Consider the following 17,144-nt stretch of genomic DNA (forward strand, 5'->3'; position numbering starts at 1 on the left):
CTTCCCTATCCATAAGCAGAGGATGTGTCTCCATTTCCTAGTGTCCTCTTATTTCTTGAAATAGTGGGGGGTTTTTGTTTTGTTTTGTTTTTTGCTTTTTGGGTCACATCTGGTGATACACAGGGGTTACTCCTGGCTCTGCACTCAGGAATCACCCCTGGCGGTACTCAGGGGACCATAAGGGATGCTGGGAATTGAACCAGGGTCGGCCGTGTGCAAGGCAAACGCCCTACCCGCTGTGCTATCACTCCAGCCCCTCTTGAAATAGTGTTTTGTAGTTTTTTTTGTGTAGATCCTTCACCTCTTTGTGGTTAAGCTGATTCCAAGCTACTTGATTTTCTGAAGAACTATTGTGAACAAGATTTTTAAAAAATATCTCTTTCTTCTCTTTCATGATTTATATAGGACAGCCATGGAATTTTGGTTATTGATTTTGTAACCTGCCACTTTACTATACAAACCTATTGTTTCTAGAAGCTTTTTGGTAGAATCTTTAGGATTTTCTTTGCTTTTTTTTTTCTTGGTTTTGTTTGTTTGTTTTTGGGTCACACCCGCCGATGCACAGGGGTTACTCCTAGCTCATGCACTCAGGAATTACTCCGGGCCTGCCTCGTGCAAGGCAAATGCCCTACCTGTTGTGCTATTGCTCCAGCCCCCTCTTTAGGATTTTCTAGTGTCATGTCATCTGCAAATAGTGATAGCTTTAACTCTTCCTTTCCTATCTGGATGCCCTTGATATCTTTTTCTTGCCTAACTGCTATGTCAAGTACTTCCAGTACTATATTGAATAGAAGTGGTGAGAGTGGGCAACCTTGTCTTGTCCCTGATCTTAGAGAGAAGCCTTTTAGTTTTCCCCCATTGAGAATAATGCTTGCTGTAGGTTTGTGGCAGATGGTTTTGATTATACTGAGGAAAATTCGTTCAACTCCCAGATTGTTGAGGGTTTTTATCATAAATGGTTGCTGGATCTTGTCAAATGCCTTCTCTGCATCTATTGATGTGATTATATGGGTTTTTTTTTTCTTTTTGGGTCACACCTGTCTCTGAACTCCCATAGGAAGGATCCTTGTATACAGAGCCAGGAGTAAGCCCTGCTTAATGAGGTCCCAAAACAATAAAACAAAATCAAAAATAAATAAAAGAAGAGCGTCTTCATAACAATCTAGAAAGAAAGAAATTTATACCTCAAAATCAACACATGGGTCGTCTGGTTTTTAGAGTATTTTAATTTTTGTGTTGAACTATACGTGAGATCTGTATTTTAAAAAGATTAGTTTGTCTATAAATTAATTTAGACTTCTCCATAAGTTAAAGAATATTGCCATACAAGACTTTGAGATTTCAGGGGCCGGAGGATAGCACAGCGGGTAAGGCGTTTGCCTTGCACGTGGCCGACCAGGTTCGATCCCTGGCATCCCATATGGTCCCCCAAGCATCGCCAGGAGTAATTCCTGAGTTCAAAGCCAGGAGTAACCCCTGAGCATCGCTGGGTGTGACCCAAAAAGCAAAAAAAAAAAAAAAAAGACTTTGAGATTTCAAATTTTGATTTAGGGGCTGGAGCTATAGCCCAGCTGGTAGGGCATTTGCCTTGCATGCAGCCCACCCAGGTTCGATTCTCAGCATCCCATATGGTCCCCTGAGCACCTCCATGAGTAATTCCTGAGTGTAAAGCCAGGAGTAACCCCTGTGCATCTCCAGATGTGACCCAAAAAGCAAAACAAAAACAAAAACAAACCCAAAAAAAATATCAAGTTTTGATTTAAACAACTATGAACTTTTGTACTATAATATCAGAAGAATTTTAGATTTGTTAGCATATTAAATATGGCACTTTTACCATGCTTACATCGCAAAATCAAAAGTAGTTATTTCTTAGTAGTAACAACAGGTCTTGTTTAATTAGCACTCGCTACAAATGAAAAACTAAGCAGCAATTTCTTGTTTGATTCTCACAGTTAACTCTATTAAGATAGGCACCATTTTACCCTAAATTCATAGGAGAGAAATACCAAGGCTAGGTTAATATAGTCATTAAATGACAGAAAAGGTATCAGGATCCAGGTGAAGTAAAGCGGTGTACTTTATTGAATGTTCTTTTTAACGATTCAAATGCAAAATTGGTTTGTTTGTTTGAGCCTCTAACTGAAAAGCAATAAAATGGAATCTAGCACTATACAAAGTAGGTGCACAATTTGGTACCTGGATAAGACTATTATGTAGATTTGGTAACATTACTTGTATGACCATTTCTGAGCTATGTTCAAAGTTTACTTCATAAAGCAAATAAATGCTAGACTTCACATCAGTTCATAAAACACTTAGGAAATGCTAAACTGTGGAACAGGATAAAATATTGTGTTTCAGGTTACTTGGGTTTTCCTGTTTGCTTATCTAGTTTATGGTGTCTCTACAAACAAATTTATTTATGTTGCTCAGGATCATGCACCTTCAATCTAGAATTCTCGAGGAGCATTTCCCTTCAAATACTGTCTCTTCTCCACTCCATCCCCCCATTAGGCATGTTACAGCTTTTGTTGGGGTCCCATGGTCAGTTCTTGCATAATCTATCCTATTATTTTACTGTTCTGTCCTCTTTGCTTTCCATCCCCCAGGATTCCACCGCATCTCAAACTCAAACATTCAACTCTGTCCATCTAACAACCGCACAGGATTCCTCCGTTTCTGCTCTTGTTCTCATCACTAACCTTATGCTTAACTGCTTGATACTTCATGTAGGTTGTAGTTAAGATTGATACATTGTGAGGAGAGAGACTGACGTCAGAAAGAAAATATTGGAAGAAAATATGAATTGGCTTAGCAGTTTCTGAAAATGGGGAGGATCATTGGTAGCTTGATATTTGGTAGTAGAATGATTCAATTTGTGGTAAAGAGTTAGAATAAGAGTTTCTAGTCTCTATCTAAAAAATATACTAGTGGTGTTGATTTTTGCAAAATGTGAAAATTATGAAATGTCATTTTTTCTTATAATTTTTCCCAAAGGGAGGAATATGGATTTTGCAGAAGGTCAGTAAATATTCTCTTGAGTTCAAAAAAGAGATTTAGACAAGACTGTTAAATAAATGGTTTGTGAACTATTTTTTGATGACAGTGCATTACTTGTATGACTTTTTAAAAGTCCTTTTCTTTTGATTTTTTAAAATAAATTAGATCACTGGCCTAGATTTGCCTCAGAGATGCCTTGAGAAATAGTATCTTCCCAGCCACAGAGTTGTTTGATTTAGGGAAGGCAAAATGAGCTCAGTGGGCTCTGCCCCTGGGTAAATTGTTTTTAATTCTTATCATTTTAAATATGTATTATGGTGCTGTAGTAATATAAAAATAATAAAAATATTCTATATTGTTCTGCATCTCTGCCTTCAGATACTAATATGGTCACCCCAGTCTTTTTTAAGTAGTTGTATCCTTGAAGACAGGTTTCCAGCCTCTGACTTTTTTTTTTATAATAAATTTATTTATTTTTAATTAATGAATCACCATGAGGGTACAGTTACAGATTTATACACATTTGTGCTTATGCTTCCCTCATACAAAGTTCGGGAACCCATCCCTTCACCAGTGCCCATACTCCACCACCAGTAAACCCAGCATCCCTCCCATCCTCCCCAATAGCATCTTCCCCCACCCCACCCTGTCACTGTGGCAGGGCATTCCCTTCTGTTCTCTCCCTCTAATTAGCTGTTGTGGTTTGCAATAAAGGTGTTGAGTGGCCACTGTGCTCATTCTCTAGCCCTCATTCAGCCTGCAACTCCCTTCCCCCGCATGGCCTTCGACTACATTATAGTTGGTGATCCCTTCTCTGAGTTGCCCTTTCCCCAGAATGTGAGGCCAGCCTCCAAGCCATGGAGTCAACCTCCTGGTACTTGTTTCTACAATTCTTGGGTGTTAGTCTCCCACTCTGTTATTCTATATACCATAGATGAGTGCAATCTTTCTATGTCTGTCTCTCTCTTTCTGACTCATTTCACTCAGCATGAAACTTTTCATGCCGATCCACTTAAATAAAAAATTCATGACCTCCTTTTTTCTGACAGCTGCATAGTATTCCATTGTATAGATGTACCAAAGTTTCCTCAACCAGTCATCCATTCTAGGGCATTCGGGATTTTTCCAGATTCTGGCTATTGTAAACAGTGCTGCGATGAACATACATGTGCAGATGCCATTTCGATTATACTTTTTTGCCTCTTTGGGATATATTCCCAGCAGTGGTATTGCTGGGTCAAATGGGAGCTCAATTTCTAATTTTTTGAGAATCGTCCATATTGTTTTCCAGAAGGGCTGAACCAATTGGCATTCCCACCAGCAATGTAGAAGGGTCCCTTTCTCCCATACATCCTCTCCAACAGCGGTTGCTTTTGTTCTTTTGGATGTGCGCTAGTCTCTGTGGTGTGAGGTGGTATCTCGTGGTTGTTTTGATCTGCATCTCTCTGATGATTAGTGATGTAGAGCACTTTTTCCTGTGCCTTTTGGCCATTCGTATTTCTTCCTTGGTAAAGTTTCTGTTCATTTCTTTGCCCCATTTTTTGTTGGGGTTGGATGTTTTCTTCTTGTAGAGTTCAACCAGTGCTTTATATACTATTGATATCAACCCCTTATCTGATGGGTATTGTGTAACTATCCTTTCCCATTCTGTGGATAATCTTTGTATTCTGGTCACTGTATCTTTTGCGGTGCAGAAGCTTTTTAGTTTAATGTAGTCCCATTTGTTGATCTCTGTTTTTACTAGATTGCTTAGTTCCGTGTCACCTTTGAAGATACCTTTATCTTCAATATCGTGGAGGGTTTTGCCGACCTTGTCTTCAATGTACCTTATGGTTTGTGGTCTGATGTTGAGGTCTTTAATCCATTTTGATCTGACTTTTGTGCATGGTGTCAGTCAAGGTCTAAGCCCATTTTTTTGCATGTGGTTGTCCAGTTGTGCCAGCACCATTTGTTAAAGAGGCTTTCCTTGCTCCACTTCACATCTCTTGCTCCCTTATCAAAGATTAGATGATCATACATTTGGGTTGTGTGTAAGGATATTCCACCCTGTTCCATTGGTCTACGGCTCTGCCTTTGTTCCAGTACCATGCTGTTTTAATTGTTACTGCTTTGTAGTAAAGTTTGAGGTTGGGGAGGGTGATGCCTCCCATCATCTTTTTCCCAAGAATTGTTTTAGCTATCCTTGGACGTTTGTTGTTCCATATGAATTTTAAGATTGCTTGATCCATTTCTTTGAAGAATGTCATGGGTATCCTTATAGGGATCGCGTTGAATCTATATAATGCTCAGCCTCTGACTTTGAATCTGTGTTTGCTCTGACTATTCAAATGTGATTTTTTTTTTTTTGGGTCACACCCGGCGAGGCACAAGGTACAGGGGTTACTCCTGCCTCTGCAATCAGGAATTACTCCTGGTGGTGCTCGGGGGACCACATGGGATTCTGGGAATCAAATTCAGGTCGGCCACATGCAAAGCAAATGCCCTACCTGCTGTGCTACTGCTCCAGCCCTCAAATGTGATTCTTAGCCCCGCAGCTGAAGACCTCTGGAACCCAGCCACAGCCATGCTCAAGGCCACTCTCCACAGGCTAGGACAAGACTCACGAATAAAGGAACCGGCAGAGGAACCCAGGTGTGCGGGACCCGGGGCTGAGCTCTCCAAGCCTGCGCATATCAGGTCTGGAACTTCTTCACCCAGATCCCTCATTTTCCAGTAGCTTGGCAGCCACACCCACCAACTGCCCTGGGCACTGTGTAATCCCATCAAGGGCCAAGATCCAGAGACTATAAAACAAAGCTCCCGGAAGCATGCGGCCTCAACCTCTTATGGCCTAGTTCTCCCTCTCAGAGAATCTGGCAAGGTACTGAGAGCATCCTGTCCTCACGGCAGAGTCTGGCAAGCTCTCCGTGGCGTATTCAATATGCCAAATACAGTAACAATGACGAGTCTCATTCCCCTTACCCTGAAAGAGCCTCCAATGTGGCACCGCTGGGAAGAACGAGTAAAGTGAGGCTGCTGAAATCTCAGGGCTAAGACGAATGGAGACGTTACTGGCGCCCGCTCGAGAAAATCAATGATCAACGGGATGACAGTGATATCCTGATATAGTGAATATTTCAACACCAATCTTTCCACCAGTGTCAACCTCCCTCCACAGTGCCCATACTCCAACCTCCCACCACCTCCCCTCAGAAATCTGGGGAGGAGTTATGATCAATAAGAATATGCTTTTTTGTTTGTTTGTTTTTTGGGTCACACTCCACGATGCACAGGGGTTACTCCTGGCTCTGCACTCAGGAATTACTCCTGGAGGTGCTCGGGAGACCATATGGGATACTGGGAATTGAATCTGGGTCGGCTGTGTGCAAGGCAATGGCCCTACCCGCTGTGCTATCGCTTAGCCCTAGAATAAGCTTTCTACTGGTATTCCAGTCGAGGGTCTGAGCTGACACAAGAGGACAGGATCTGGTTTGGTGCCAATCTGAAGAGAAGGACACTGGAGAACTCTCAGAATTGAAGGTAGGGTCAGGAAGCCCGATTGAAGGTGATACAACCGGGAATGGAAGTCTAGGTCGGGCAAATCCCTGCCCAGGACAAGCACTGCTGGAAGCAAAGTGCCAGGGGCCCTGACCCTGCAGTCTTGTGGATCCCACAGCGGAAGGGCTTCCCCGAGCAGTCTGCTTCCCCTCACCAGCTTCTCAGTGTCATGCAGTGATGCTTACCGGCCAGGGTCTTGATCACAGAAGTAGGCCTAAACTGCAAAGGAACCTGGGGAAAATGAGTCTTCTGGCTTTTCCATTGCTTCTGTAGAAATGTGGGTTTGTAAGGCAGGAAGTCCCCAAACATAGGATGTTCACCAGTTTGTAAACTGGCGAATAAGATGACAGATGCCCTTTCTGTATCAAGCAGGCTTTTGGGGAGTTACAAAGTTTCAGCACCTATGAGGCTGTGAGGATAGTAGTGCAGTAGTGAGGGTGCTCACCTTGCACACTGCTGATCCAGGTTCAATTCCCTGGTGACGCCTATGGTCCTCTGAGGCAGGAGTGATTCCTGAGCTCAGATCCAGGAGTAAGCCCTGAGCACCAGAGTGTGGTCTCTCCCACAGGACCCTTCCCCCAGCCCCCCCAAGCAAACAAACAAACAAAAAACAAATAACAAGCTGTTGACATTCCAGCATTTGCACTGTTTCCCCAGCTTCTGGAAACTTCCTCCAGTCCCCTCTGGGGGAGGGAGATACTGGGGGGCATCGGTGGCTGAATGGCACACTGTAGAGGTTCTAATATTTGGGTAGTGGAGGAACGTGGGGTGCTAGTCCATTGTCAGCCCTCACTGTGACCCCGTGCTGGATCTGCACCTCAGGTAAGCGCCCATGAGGCTCTCCAGAGAGAAGCCACAGATCTCCTCAAGAAAGTGAGGGAGGTCCCTGGGCAGGTCCTGAGTGGGCATGGTGCTCTTTAAAACACTAGGAACAGAAGGGAAACTGGGGACATCGCTGAAGTTCCTTGATAGGCACGGTGAACGGGTAGGTGTTGGAACAATGCGCCTGAAACTCAATCATAAATATCTTTGTAACTGTGTAATTCACAGTAATTAAAAAACAAAAGCCCTATGCGGAACAATCTCTTCTTCCATGACTCAAACCTCCCTCTCTTTTCAGCTACCCCCCACGTATATTCCAGTGGACCTGCTGCTTCTGGTTACTGAGCCTGTTCGAGTTTCTGTGGGGCAAAGACGGGCTTCTGGCAGTGGCCTCTGGGGCCACTGTCCCCCATAAACAATAGCCAGACTCTAAGGCCACTTCCAGAACTATTTGGACTCTTGCAAGTACATTCCAGTTTTAGCAAGAATCCTGCTAAGTCAGTTTAATCAGATTCCTCCTCTTTCATATCTGACTGCTTTTTCCTGTTTTTAACCCAAGTCTCATGCTGGGCTAGTTGAACTTAGACTGTTTCTTATTCTTATTCCTGATGTTTTCTTGCAGTCATTTTCCACCCACCAACACCTCCACCCTGTGCCTTGACGGAAAATTTCCATTTGCTCCTGCTGTATCTGAAGGAGAATCCACTTTTTCTCTCCTCTCCAGCGGTGGCCCTGTGCCCACAGAGGGAACCTCCTGCCCTGAGCAAAGCATTCCTTAGCACGTCTGAGCAGGGATGGTTGAATCTCCATTTCCTCAACAGCTAGACCTCTGACTTTCTGCTACATTGTGTCAGTTACCACTCCTCTGTCTGAGTCCTGTCTTTATAGATTACGGTCTGGGAGACTTGTGCTCCTAATTTCATTAGAGTTAAAGTTTGAGAGTACGTGTTTACAGATATTTATTTATTTATTTATTTATTTTCTTTTTGGGTCACACCTGGCGATGCACAGAGGTTACTCCTGGCTCTGCACTCAGGAATCACCCCCTGGTGGTGCTCAGGGGACCATATGGGACGCTGGGAATCCAACCCGGGTTAGCCTCGTGCAATGCAAACGCCCTACCTATTTTGCTATTTCTCCAGCCCCTGTGTTTAAAGATATTTAAAATACATTTGCATTATTTTATTCAATATAGCTACAGATATTTCTTTTTTTTTTTTTTTTGCCTTTTTTGGGTCACACCCAACGATGCACAGGCATTATTCCTGGCTCTGCACTCAGGAATTACTCCTGGCGGTACTCAGGGGACCATATGGGATGCTGAGAATAGAACCCAGGTTGACTGCGTGCAAGGCAAATGCCCTACACGTTGTGCTATTGCTCCAGCCCCAATATTTTCTTTTAGATGTTTTGTCTTTTTTTTTTTCTTTTTGGGTCACACCCGGCGTTGCACAGGGGTTACTCCTGGCTCATGCACTCAGGTGCTTGGGTGAGCACACGGGATGCTGGGGATCGAACCTGGGTCAGTCGGTGCAAGGCAAGCATCCTACCCACTATGCTATCAGTCCAGCCCTTGCTTTGTCTCTTTTGACAGTACCAGTGAACAATACTGCCAACCCTTATTGCCTTTTTACAAAAAAGTTTGGCTCCATGGAGCCAGAATGATAGTACAGCAGGTAAGGTATGCCAACCCTTATTGCCTTTTTACAAAAAAGTTTGGCTCCATGGAGCCAGAATGATAGTACAGCAGGTCATGGCTGACCTGGCCTTAATCCTGGCATGGTCCCCGAGCACCACCATAAGTGATCCCTGAGTGCAAGAGCCAGGAGTCAGCCCTGAGCACTGCCAGATGTGGGCCCAAAACTTACGTAACAAAAATTATCTAAGAACGTTGGCCCTGACTGCTTACTTATGTCCATTTCTTTTGGGGGTGAGAAATAGCACAGTGGGTAGGGCACTTGCCTTTAACATGGCTAACTTGGGTTTGATCCTCAGCACTACATATGGTCTTCTGAGCCCTGCCAGGAGTGATTCCTGAGCATATAGCCCAGGAGTAAGCACTGAGCACCACCAGATGTGGCCAAAAATAAACCAACAAAAGAAAAAAAATTATTTCTTTTTTCATAACACTTATTTCAGACCAGCCAGTCAACCCAAACAATTAGGGCCTAAAAGAGCCTGGAGGTGCAGCAATACCTATAGTTTAGTAAGTCATCCTTGAAAATGATTTACTTGTTTAAGAGATAAGTAATAATAATAATAATATATTATGTTATATATAATAAATAGAAATATATTTAAATATACTTATGTTTACATATAATTAGTATATTATTTTTGGACTAATCTAAGAACAAATAATTTATAATTTTTCTCTGGGGAAGTATTTTGCAAAATTTTTAATGTCTTACTTGCAAATGTACACAGTATGCAGAAGTTGGGAACTGTTGATGAAGTGCCTTATAGGAAACAAGTTCTTAAATTCTGAGCGGCCTGATAGCATTCAGAGCAGGGGTGTTTTGCGGGGGCCCACCTGGTGGTGCTCAGGGCTTACTTCTGCCTCTGTGCTCAGAGGCTACTCTTAGCAGGGCTCGGGGTGTCATATGGGGTTCTGGAGATGGAACCCTGGTCGGCTGTGTGCAAGGCAAGCGCTCGTCCCACCATATTATCTCTCTAGTCCCAGTTTTGTTTGCTTGGGCATAGGTTTTATATCATGAAAGCTGCTAGATGCTGCTCTCAACAGAGGCCCAAACACAGACACTGAAATTCGTGATGGTTTCTTCTTGGGAGAGAGCACAAAAGACTGGTGCGCTTACTTTCCGTATGGGAGGCCTGGGCTCAGTCTCTGGCACAGGAAGGGAAGGGAGAAGAGGAGGAGGAGAAGGGAAAAGAGGAGGGAAGAAGAGGGGAAGGGAGGGGAGGAATAGAGAGAGATAGTATAGGGCTTAAGGTCTTGTTTTGGTCAACCCTGGTTAGGTCTTTAAACACTGCTAGAAATGACCCCCCAAGCACAGAGCCAAGTGTAGCTCCTAAGCACTGCTGGGTATTTCTCCCCATTCCCCCCCCCCACACACACACCTATCCCCAAAAGCAAAAGTGGGAGGAATTAAGCTTTTCCTTGGATTTTGGAAGCATGCATATATTTTCCTTCAGACATCACTCCATTTGATGATTATACTTTATTTTCTTTCTCTATAAAAAGACATTGCTGTGTGCTGGAGAAATAGTACAGAGAATAGGGGATTGCACATGACCCACCCAGGTTTGATCCCCTGGACCACATATGATTCCCTGAGCACTGCCATGAGTGCTTAGGGCTTTCACCTGGCGCTATGCTCAGAGATCACTCCTGGAGCTTATGCTTGGGATCGAACCAAGGTTGACCATGTACAAGGCAAGCATCTTAATCCTTGGGCCATTTCTTTGGCCCAATAAAACATTTTTTTTAATCTTCATTGGGTAAATATTTATAAGTTAACATGTAACTTGGGAACATCTAGGCTTGTGCAGGAAAAATAGTCTAGTGGGTCAGTAAGGCACTTGCCTCATATGCGTCTTCCCCAGATTCCATTGCTGGCATCCCATATAGTCTACTGAACACCACCAAGAGTGATTTCTCGGAGCAGAGCAAGGAGGAAGCCTAAACATCATAGTCCCCAAACAGAACAGAATAATCATAATAAGCAGATATGGTAAAAAAAAAAAAAGCATCTTGCCCTGAACAATGAAAGAATCTTTGGGTATGACTCAAAAAGGTAAACTCCTATATCCAAAGGAAATAATTAAAAGTACTGCTTCTTTCCTTGTCTGCTGGAAAAGGCGTGGGCCACATGCGCTGGTGCTCAGGAGTGATTCCAGGCTCTGTGTTCAAGGGTGATCCCTGGTTGTGCTCGGGGAACCATAGGGATTTGTGGGGATTTGGGTGGGTTGGCTGTGTACAAGGCAAGCGCCTTACCCCCTCAACTATCTCTCCAGTCCCATCTTCCTTTTGTCTCATGATCCAAGTTTTGGATAATTCCCCTTGACTGCATCCCAGAGACCTCCTTCAGGATCTCAGGATCCAGGACTCAGCTGCTTAGTTGCCAGCTCTGCCCAAGAATTTCTGATTTACCAAACAATGTAGATGAGCCAAGTATTAATAGGAGGTATTTTGAGAGCTTCCTGTAAGAGACCAAATTTGTGGAGCCCTTGAAGGATCTTTCTGGTAAAAGCTTGCTGATATGTCCTGGTGTTTTTTCATCTTTGATTCAATCTCTGTCAAAATGAACATAAGACTCTCCTGATCTGGGTACATTTTCAGAGAACAAAGTCAGTATACAATTGTGTACTGATTGTATTAGAGATAGAAACAAAACAAAAAAAAAGGGAACAAAACAAAAATTTAAGTGGCAAATGTCAGGGCTGGAGAGAGAGTATAGCAGATAGGGTGCTTTCCTTGCCTGTGGCAGATCAGTTCAATCCCAGGCATCCCATGTGGCTCCCTGAGCTCACCAGAAGTGATTCCTGAGTGTAGAGGCAGGAGTAAGCCTTGAGCACTGCATAATGCAAATAAAAACAGAATGGCAGATGTCAAAGAAGCAGTGGAATGAGGGTCTCTTAGTGACAGAAATTCACACAAGGAAACTAAAGGACACATTTTTTAGGGCATCTGTGATCTAATGTCTGATAGCATGCAGAGCTTTGGGTTCCAAGGGGAACTGTTTTAACTGCCAAAATTAAATGTTTTAAGAGTAATCACCTGGGGTGTTGAGTTGGGTGAAGTTGATGGTCTTCTTTGATCTTTCCTGGCCTATGCTCCTGCAGGGGGAGGTGGGGGGGCAGAGGGGGCGGTTGTCTGTACTGGAGCCAGGTACTGGTATAGGTCTTATCAGGCATTGGTTCCTGTGTTCACAGGTGGGTTCCAAAAGCCTTAGGGCTAGTGGGTTACTTCTCAGGAATTCATTGCCGTGAGAATAGTTGTGGAACTGGACTGGTACTCTCCCTCCAAGATAGCTGGAGTGTGTGTTGGGGGGGAGTGGGGGGGAACTTCTGGGTTTTCTGGTGGCTAGGGTGAGGTAGTTTGGGGGACTTGACCTGCCCCCCATTCTGAGAACACTTCCGAGTTTCCAGCTGGTAGATTGGTACCACCTGGGAAGATTCAGCTGCTAATCATTCTTTCTCAGATTAATTATGGAGCTGGGTAAGGCCCTTACCTTTCACGAAGCCTACCAACACTCAATTTTTGAGATTTCATATGGCACACAACCAGGAGTGGTTTCGCAATATAGAACCCAGAGTAAGCCCTGTGCACTCCGGGTGTGATCCCCAAATTAAAAATATTAATAATGATAATAATGTAGTACTGTATAATAATGTAAGACTGGAGCTATAGCACAGCGGGTAGGGCATTTGCCTTACATGTGGCTGACGCGGGTTTGATTCCTCCGTCCCTCTCAGAGAGCCTGGCAAGCAACCGAGAGTATCCTGCCCACATGGAAGAGCCTGACAGGCTACCGGTGGCATAATGGATATGCCAAAAACAGTAGCAGCAATGATGACGTTACTGGTGCCTCCTCGAGCAAATTGATGAACACCAGGGATGACAGTGCTACAATGCTACATATGGTCTCTATTTCTGAAATAACATATGTAGCCCATTTATATGAGGTTTTATAAATGTGCTCAGGTTGTCAAGAAAATTTTATGAGAACATCTGTATTACATTTATTCTTCACTAATTGCAGAGAAATTATCCCCACTTTACAGATAAGAAGACTGAGGCTAAATTTGAAAACTGGCCTCACATGCTGGGAGAAAAGGCAGTTCAGATAGAGAAGGGAACACCAAGTAGAGGTTGTTGGGAGGACCCTTTCAGGTTGGAAGATGTGAACTGAAAGTAGACTATAGTCCGAACATGAAGGCCACTCAATACCTCTATTGCAAACTACAACACCCAAAAGGAGACCAAAAGGGAATGCCCTGCCGCAGAGGCAGGGTGTTGTGGTCGGGGATGGGGTGGGGGTAGTGAGAGGGATACTGGGATCATTGGTGGAGGTGAATGGGCACTGGTGGAGGATGGGTAAATGATCACTGTATGAGTGAAATGCAAACACAAAAGTTCATAAGTTTGTAACTGTACACCACAGTGATTCTCTAAAAAAAATTTTAAAAAAAAGAAAACTGAGGCTAGGGATGGGGGATGTGGCTCAAATGGTAGAGTGCAAGCCTTTCATATTCTAGGCTCTGGGTTTAATTCATGACACCTGAGGGCACCATTAGCATCACGGGAATGAGAGGCACTTAGTAATTCTGGGTGTGTCCACCACAATAGAAAAACAAAGAGAATGAGGAGGCAGGAGAGAGGAAGACAAGACTAGGGTTAAAAGGTTAAACTGTACTTTCTTTCTTTCTTTCTTTTTTTTTTTTTTTGCTATTTGGGTCACACCCGGCAATGCACAGGGGTTACTCCTGGTCATGCACTCAGGAATTACCCCTGGTGGTGCTTAGGGGACCATACGGGATGCTGGGAATCGAACCCGGGTCGGCAGCGTGCAAAGCAAACGCCCTACCTGCTGTGCTATTGCTCCAGCCCCTGCACTTCCTTTTTGTTTTTGTTTGTTTGCTACTGTTTTTAAGCTACACCTGGTTGTGCTCAGGTCTTACCCCTAGGCTTGTACTCAGGGATCACTCTTGGTGGGGCTCAGGGATGGTGTCTCTGAACACAGTATGGCTTCTCTTGCAGGCAGGTGTGATTACCTAAAGGGGACTGAGGAAGAGTGATGTGGGCTTTCCTGTGAGGTTGCCCCCTTTACCAACACACCTTCATCTGGGTCTGTAGTGATGAGGCTATGAGCCTCCTGCACTCAGATGAAAACAATGCCTGTGCAAGAAAATAATAATAAAAAAGAAAACAATGCCTGTGGTATGATAGCACCACAGGACAGAAGGGATTTGGTTCTACGACCTTGGAGCCCCAAGGGTGATGGGAAAAACCACATTCTATGCAATTCAAGTTACTGCTTCTGTCCTAGTGGATGTAAACATAACTCTAAGCAAATCCCACCTCCCTGTTGGTTGAGTAATTATACATTTTTCATTCATGGTTTGGGGGTCATATCCAGTGGTGCTCAGGGTCCAGTCCTGGCTCTATATACAGAGGGTTGATCCTCAGTATTTAATTTTTTTTAATTTTCAATTTATTTTCATAAAGTTGTTCAATAATTTGTTACATTCATATTTTAACACCAATCCCACCACCATTACACCTTCCTACAACCACTCAACCATGTCCCACAGGCAGATGATAAGTAATTTATTTTTATTGCTTATTATGAATAGTATGAGACACTGAGATTAATTTGTGAGTCTCTTCAGCAATTTTTTAAAATTTATTTATTGTATCACCCTGAGAACAGTTACAAAGCTTTCAGGATAAAGTCTTAGTCATGCAATGATCAAACACCTATCCCTTCACCAGTGCACATGTTCCACAACAAAGAACCCCAGTATACGCCCCCTCCCACTCCCCACCCTGCCTGTGTGGCAGATGATTTTCACTTTACTCTCTCTTTACTTTGATTACATTCAATTTTCGACAGAAAACCAACTATTATTATTTGGAGTTTTCCCCCCAACAATCAGACCTGTCAAAAAGGCATCACTAGATCGTTTCTTTTCTATTGCTGATAACGAAGAGCACATGATGTTGCGTGGCCGAGAAAGCAGCTGTGTGGTTTTGGAATTCTGGTATTTTAGTAATTAAGTCCAGAGGTATTTCTGCCAGCATTCCTGAGTTCCAAGATTGCTGCTGTGTTCCGAGATTGGTTTGTGTGACTCTGGGATCATGGCTGTTCAGGAGCAGAGGAGCTGTTTGTGGGGGCTGCTCGGGGTCTCATTTGGGTGGGGAGCAGGGCTGGTTCTGCCCCCCCAGCTTGAGATTTCCCACACACCCCATCACTGCAAGCTCCTACCTCTCTGTCCAATTGGCTCTGAAAGGTGGCGGTCGCCATACTGCCACAAAGGGGAAAAGGCCAAGGGACAAAAACCCTTTCCCTCCCAGGGCTGCACGGGGCTGTAGCTTAGTTCACAGTTGAGGAGTATATTTGCCAGCAGCTGCTGGGTTCTGAGATTGGTTTGTGTGTCTCTGGGGTCATGGCCCGCTCAGGGGCAGGGGAGCCATTCCTGAGCGGTTTTTTTTTTTTTTTTTTTTAATCAGGAAAGGTCTCGCGGCTGCTTTTTGGAGAAATAGTCCCGGTCCCCACATACCGGAGCCATGTTAGCTCAGTGTCGCTGGGATTCCATTTGGAGAAGGCGGGGACTCTGCACCTTCTCCGTCTGGGGCACACCGGTGTTGTTGGCACGGTCTGGGGTCTGGAGCATTCTCCAGTTTGCAGTGCCTGCCGGCCAGGATTCTTCACTCTTCAGCATTTTTTTAAGAATGTAAAAACATTAAAAAAATTTTTATTTATATATTTAATATGTAAATAATTCCATCCTTTTATTCCATCCTCTTCCCTTTCCTGCTGTTGTGGTGATGACTGGGGGTTATGCATGAGGTTCTTACACATTTACAATTTTTTAATTTGTATTTTAATAAAGCCTCCTGAGTTACAACGTTATCCATAGTTGTGTTTCAGACATACCATGTCCTAGCAGCGATTCCATCCCCAGTGTCAGCTTCCCTTCGTGAATATTCCCGGGACCCCCGCCCCCATGCTCACAGCCTGCCATCTTGACAGGCACCTTTCTAAGTTTGATTCCCTGCAAGGATCTCATTTGGTTCTTGGAACACCTGGGATTTGAACTCATGATCATGTGCAAGTGCTCTAGCCACTATGTTGTCCTTTCAGTCTTGAGATATATACAGAGATCTATAAAATGGTCTTGAGATACCAATGTTTGAAAGTTGGAGAGATGGTTGCAAGAGCTGGATTGCCCTGGTTGTCAGAGGCCCCGGGTTCATTTCCCAGTATGGGAATGCACTGCCACAGAGGCGGGGTGGGGTGGGGGGAAGATGGGGTGGGGTGGTGGGAGGGATGCTGGAACCATTGGTGGTGGAAAATGGGAGCTCAATTTCTAATTTTTTTGAGAAACGTCCATAGTGTTTTCCAAAGGGCTGAACCAGTTGGCATTCCCACCAGCAATGAAGGAGAGTCCCTTTCTTCCCACATCCGCACCAACATCGGTTGTGTTTTTTCTTTTGGATGTGGGCTAGAAGTCCACTTTAAAAGCATTTCCCTAGGAGGGCTTGGAGAGAGAGTACAGCAGATAGGGTGCTTGCCTTGCAAGTGACTGACATGGGTTCGATCCCCAGATCCCATATGGTTTCTCGAGCATCTGCAGGAGTAAGTCCTGAGTATAGAGCCAGAAATTACTCCTAAACATTGCCAGGTGTGCCCCCCAAAACAAAAACAAACAAACAACAATAAAAGCATCCTCCCTAGGAACCCTGAACCATTTCTAGGGGGTTCCTTCCTTCCTTCTCTTTCTTCTGATTCTCTTTCTCTCTTCTTCCTTTTCTTTCTCTTTATTTCCTTTCTCTTTTTCTCCTTCCTTCCCTCCTCCCTCCTTCCTTCCTCTTTCTTTTTATTTCCTTTCTCTTTATCTGGGCTGGAGAGATAGTGCAGTGGGTAGGGCATTTGCCTTGCATGTGGCCGACCCGGCTTTGAGTCTTCCGCCTCTCTTGGAGACCCCGACAAGCTACCGAGAGTATCTCGCCTGCACGGCAGAGCCTGGCAAGCTCCCCGTGGCCTATTTGATACGTCAAAAACAATAACAACAAGTTTCACAATGAAGACGTTACT

Source organism: Sorex araneus, chromosome 3 (assembly GCF_027595985.1).
Source record: "Sorex araneus isolate mSorAra2 chromosome 3, mSorAra2.pri, whole genome shotgun sequence".
In the NCBI taxonomy this organism is placed as follows: Eukaryota; Metazoa; Chordata; class Mammalia; order Eulipotyphla; family Soricidae; genus Sorex; species Sorex araneus.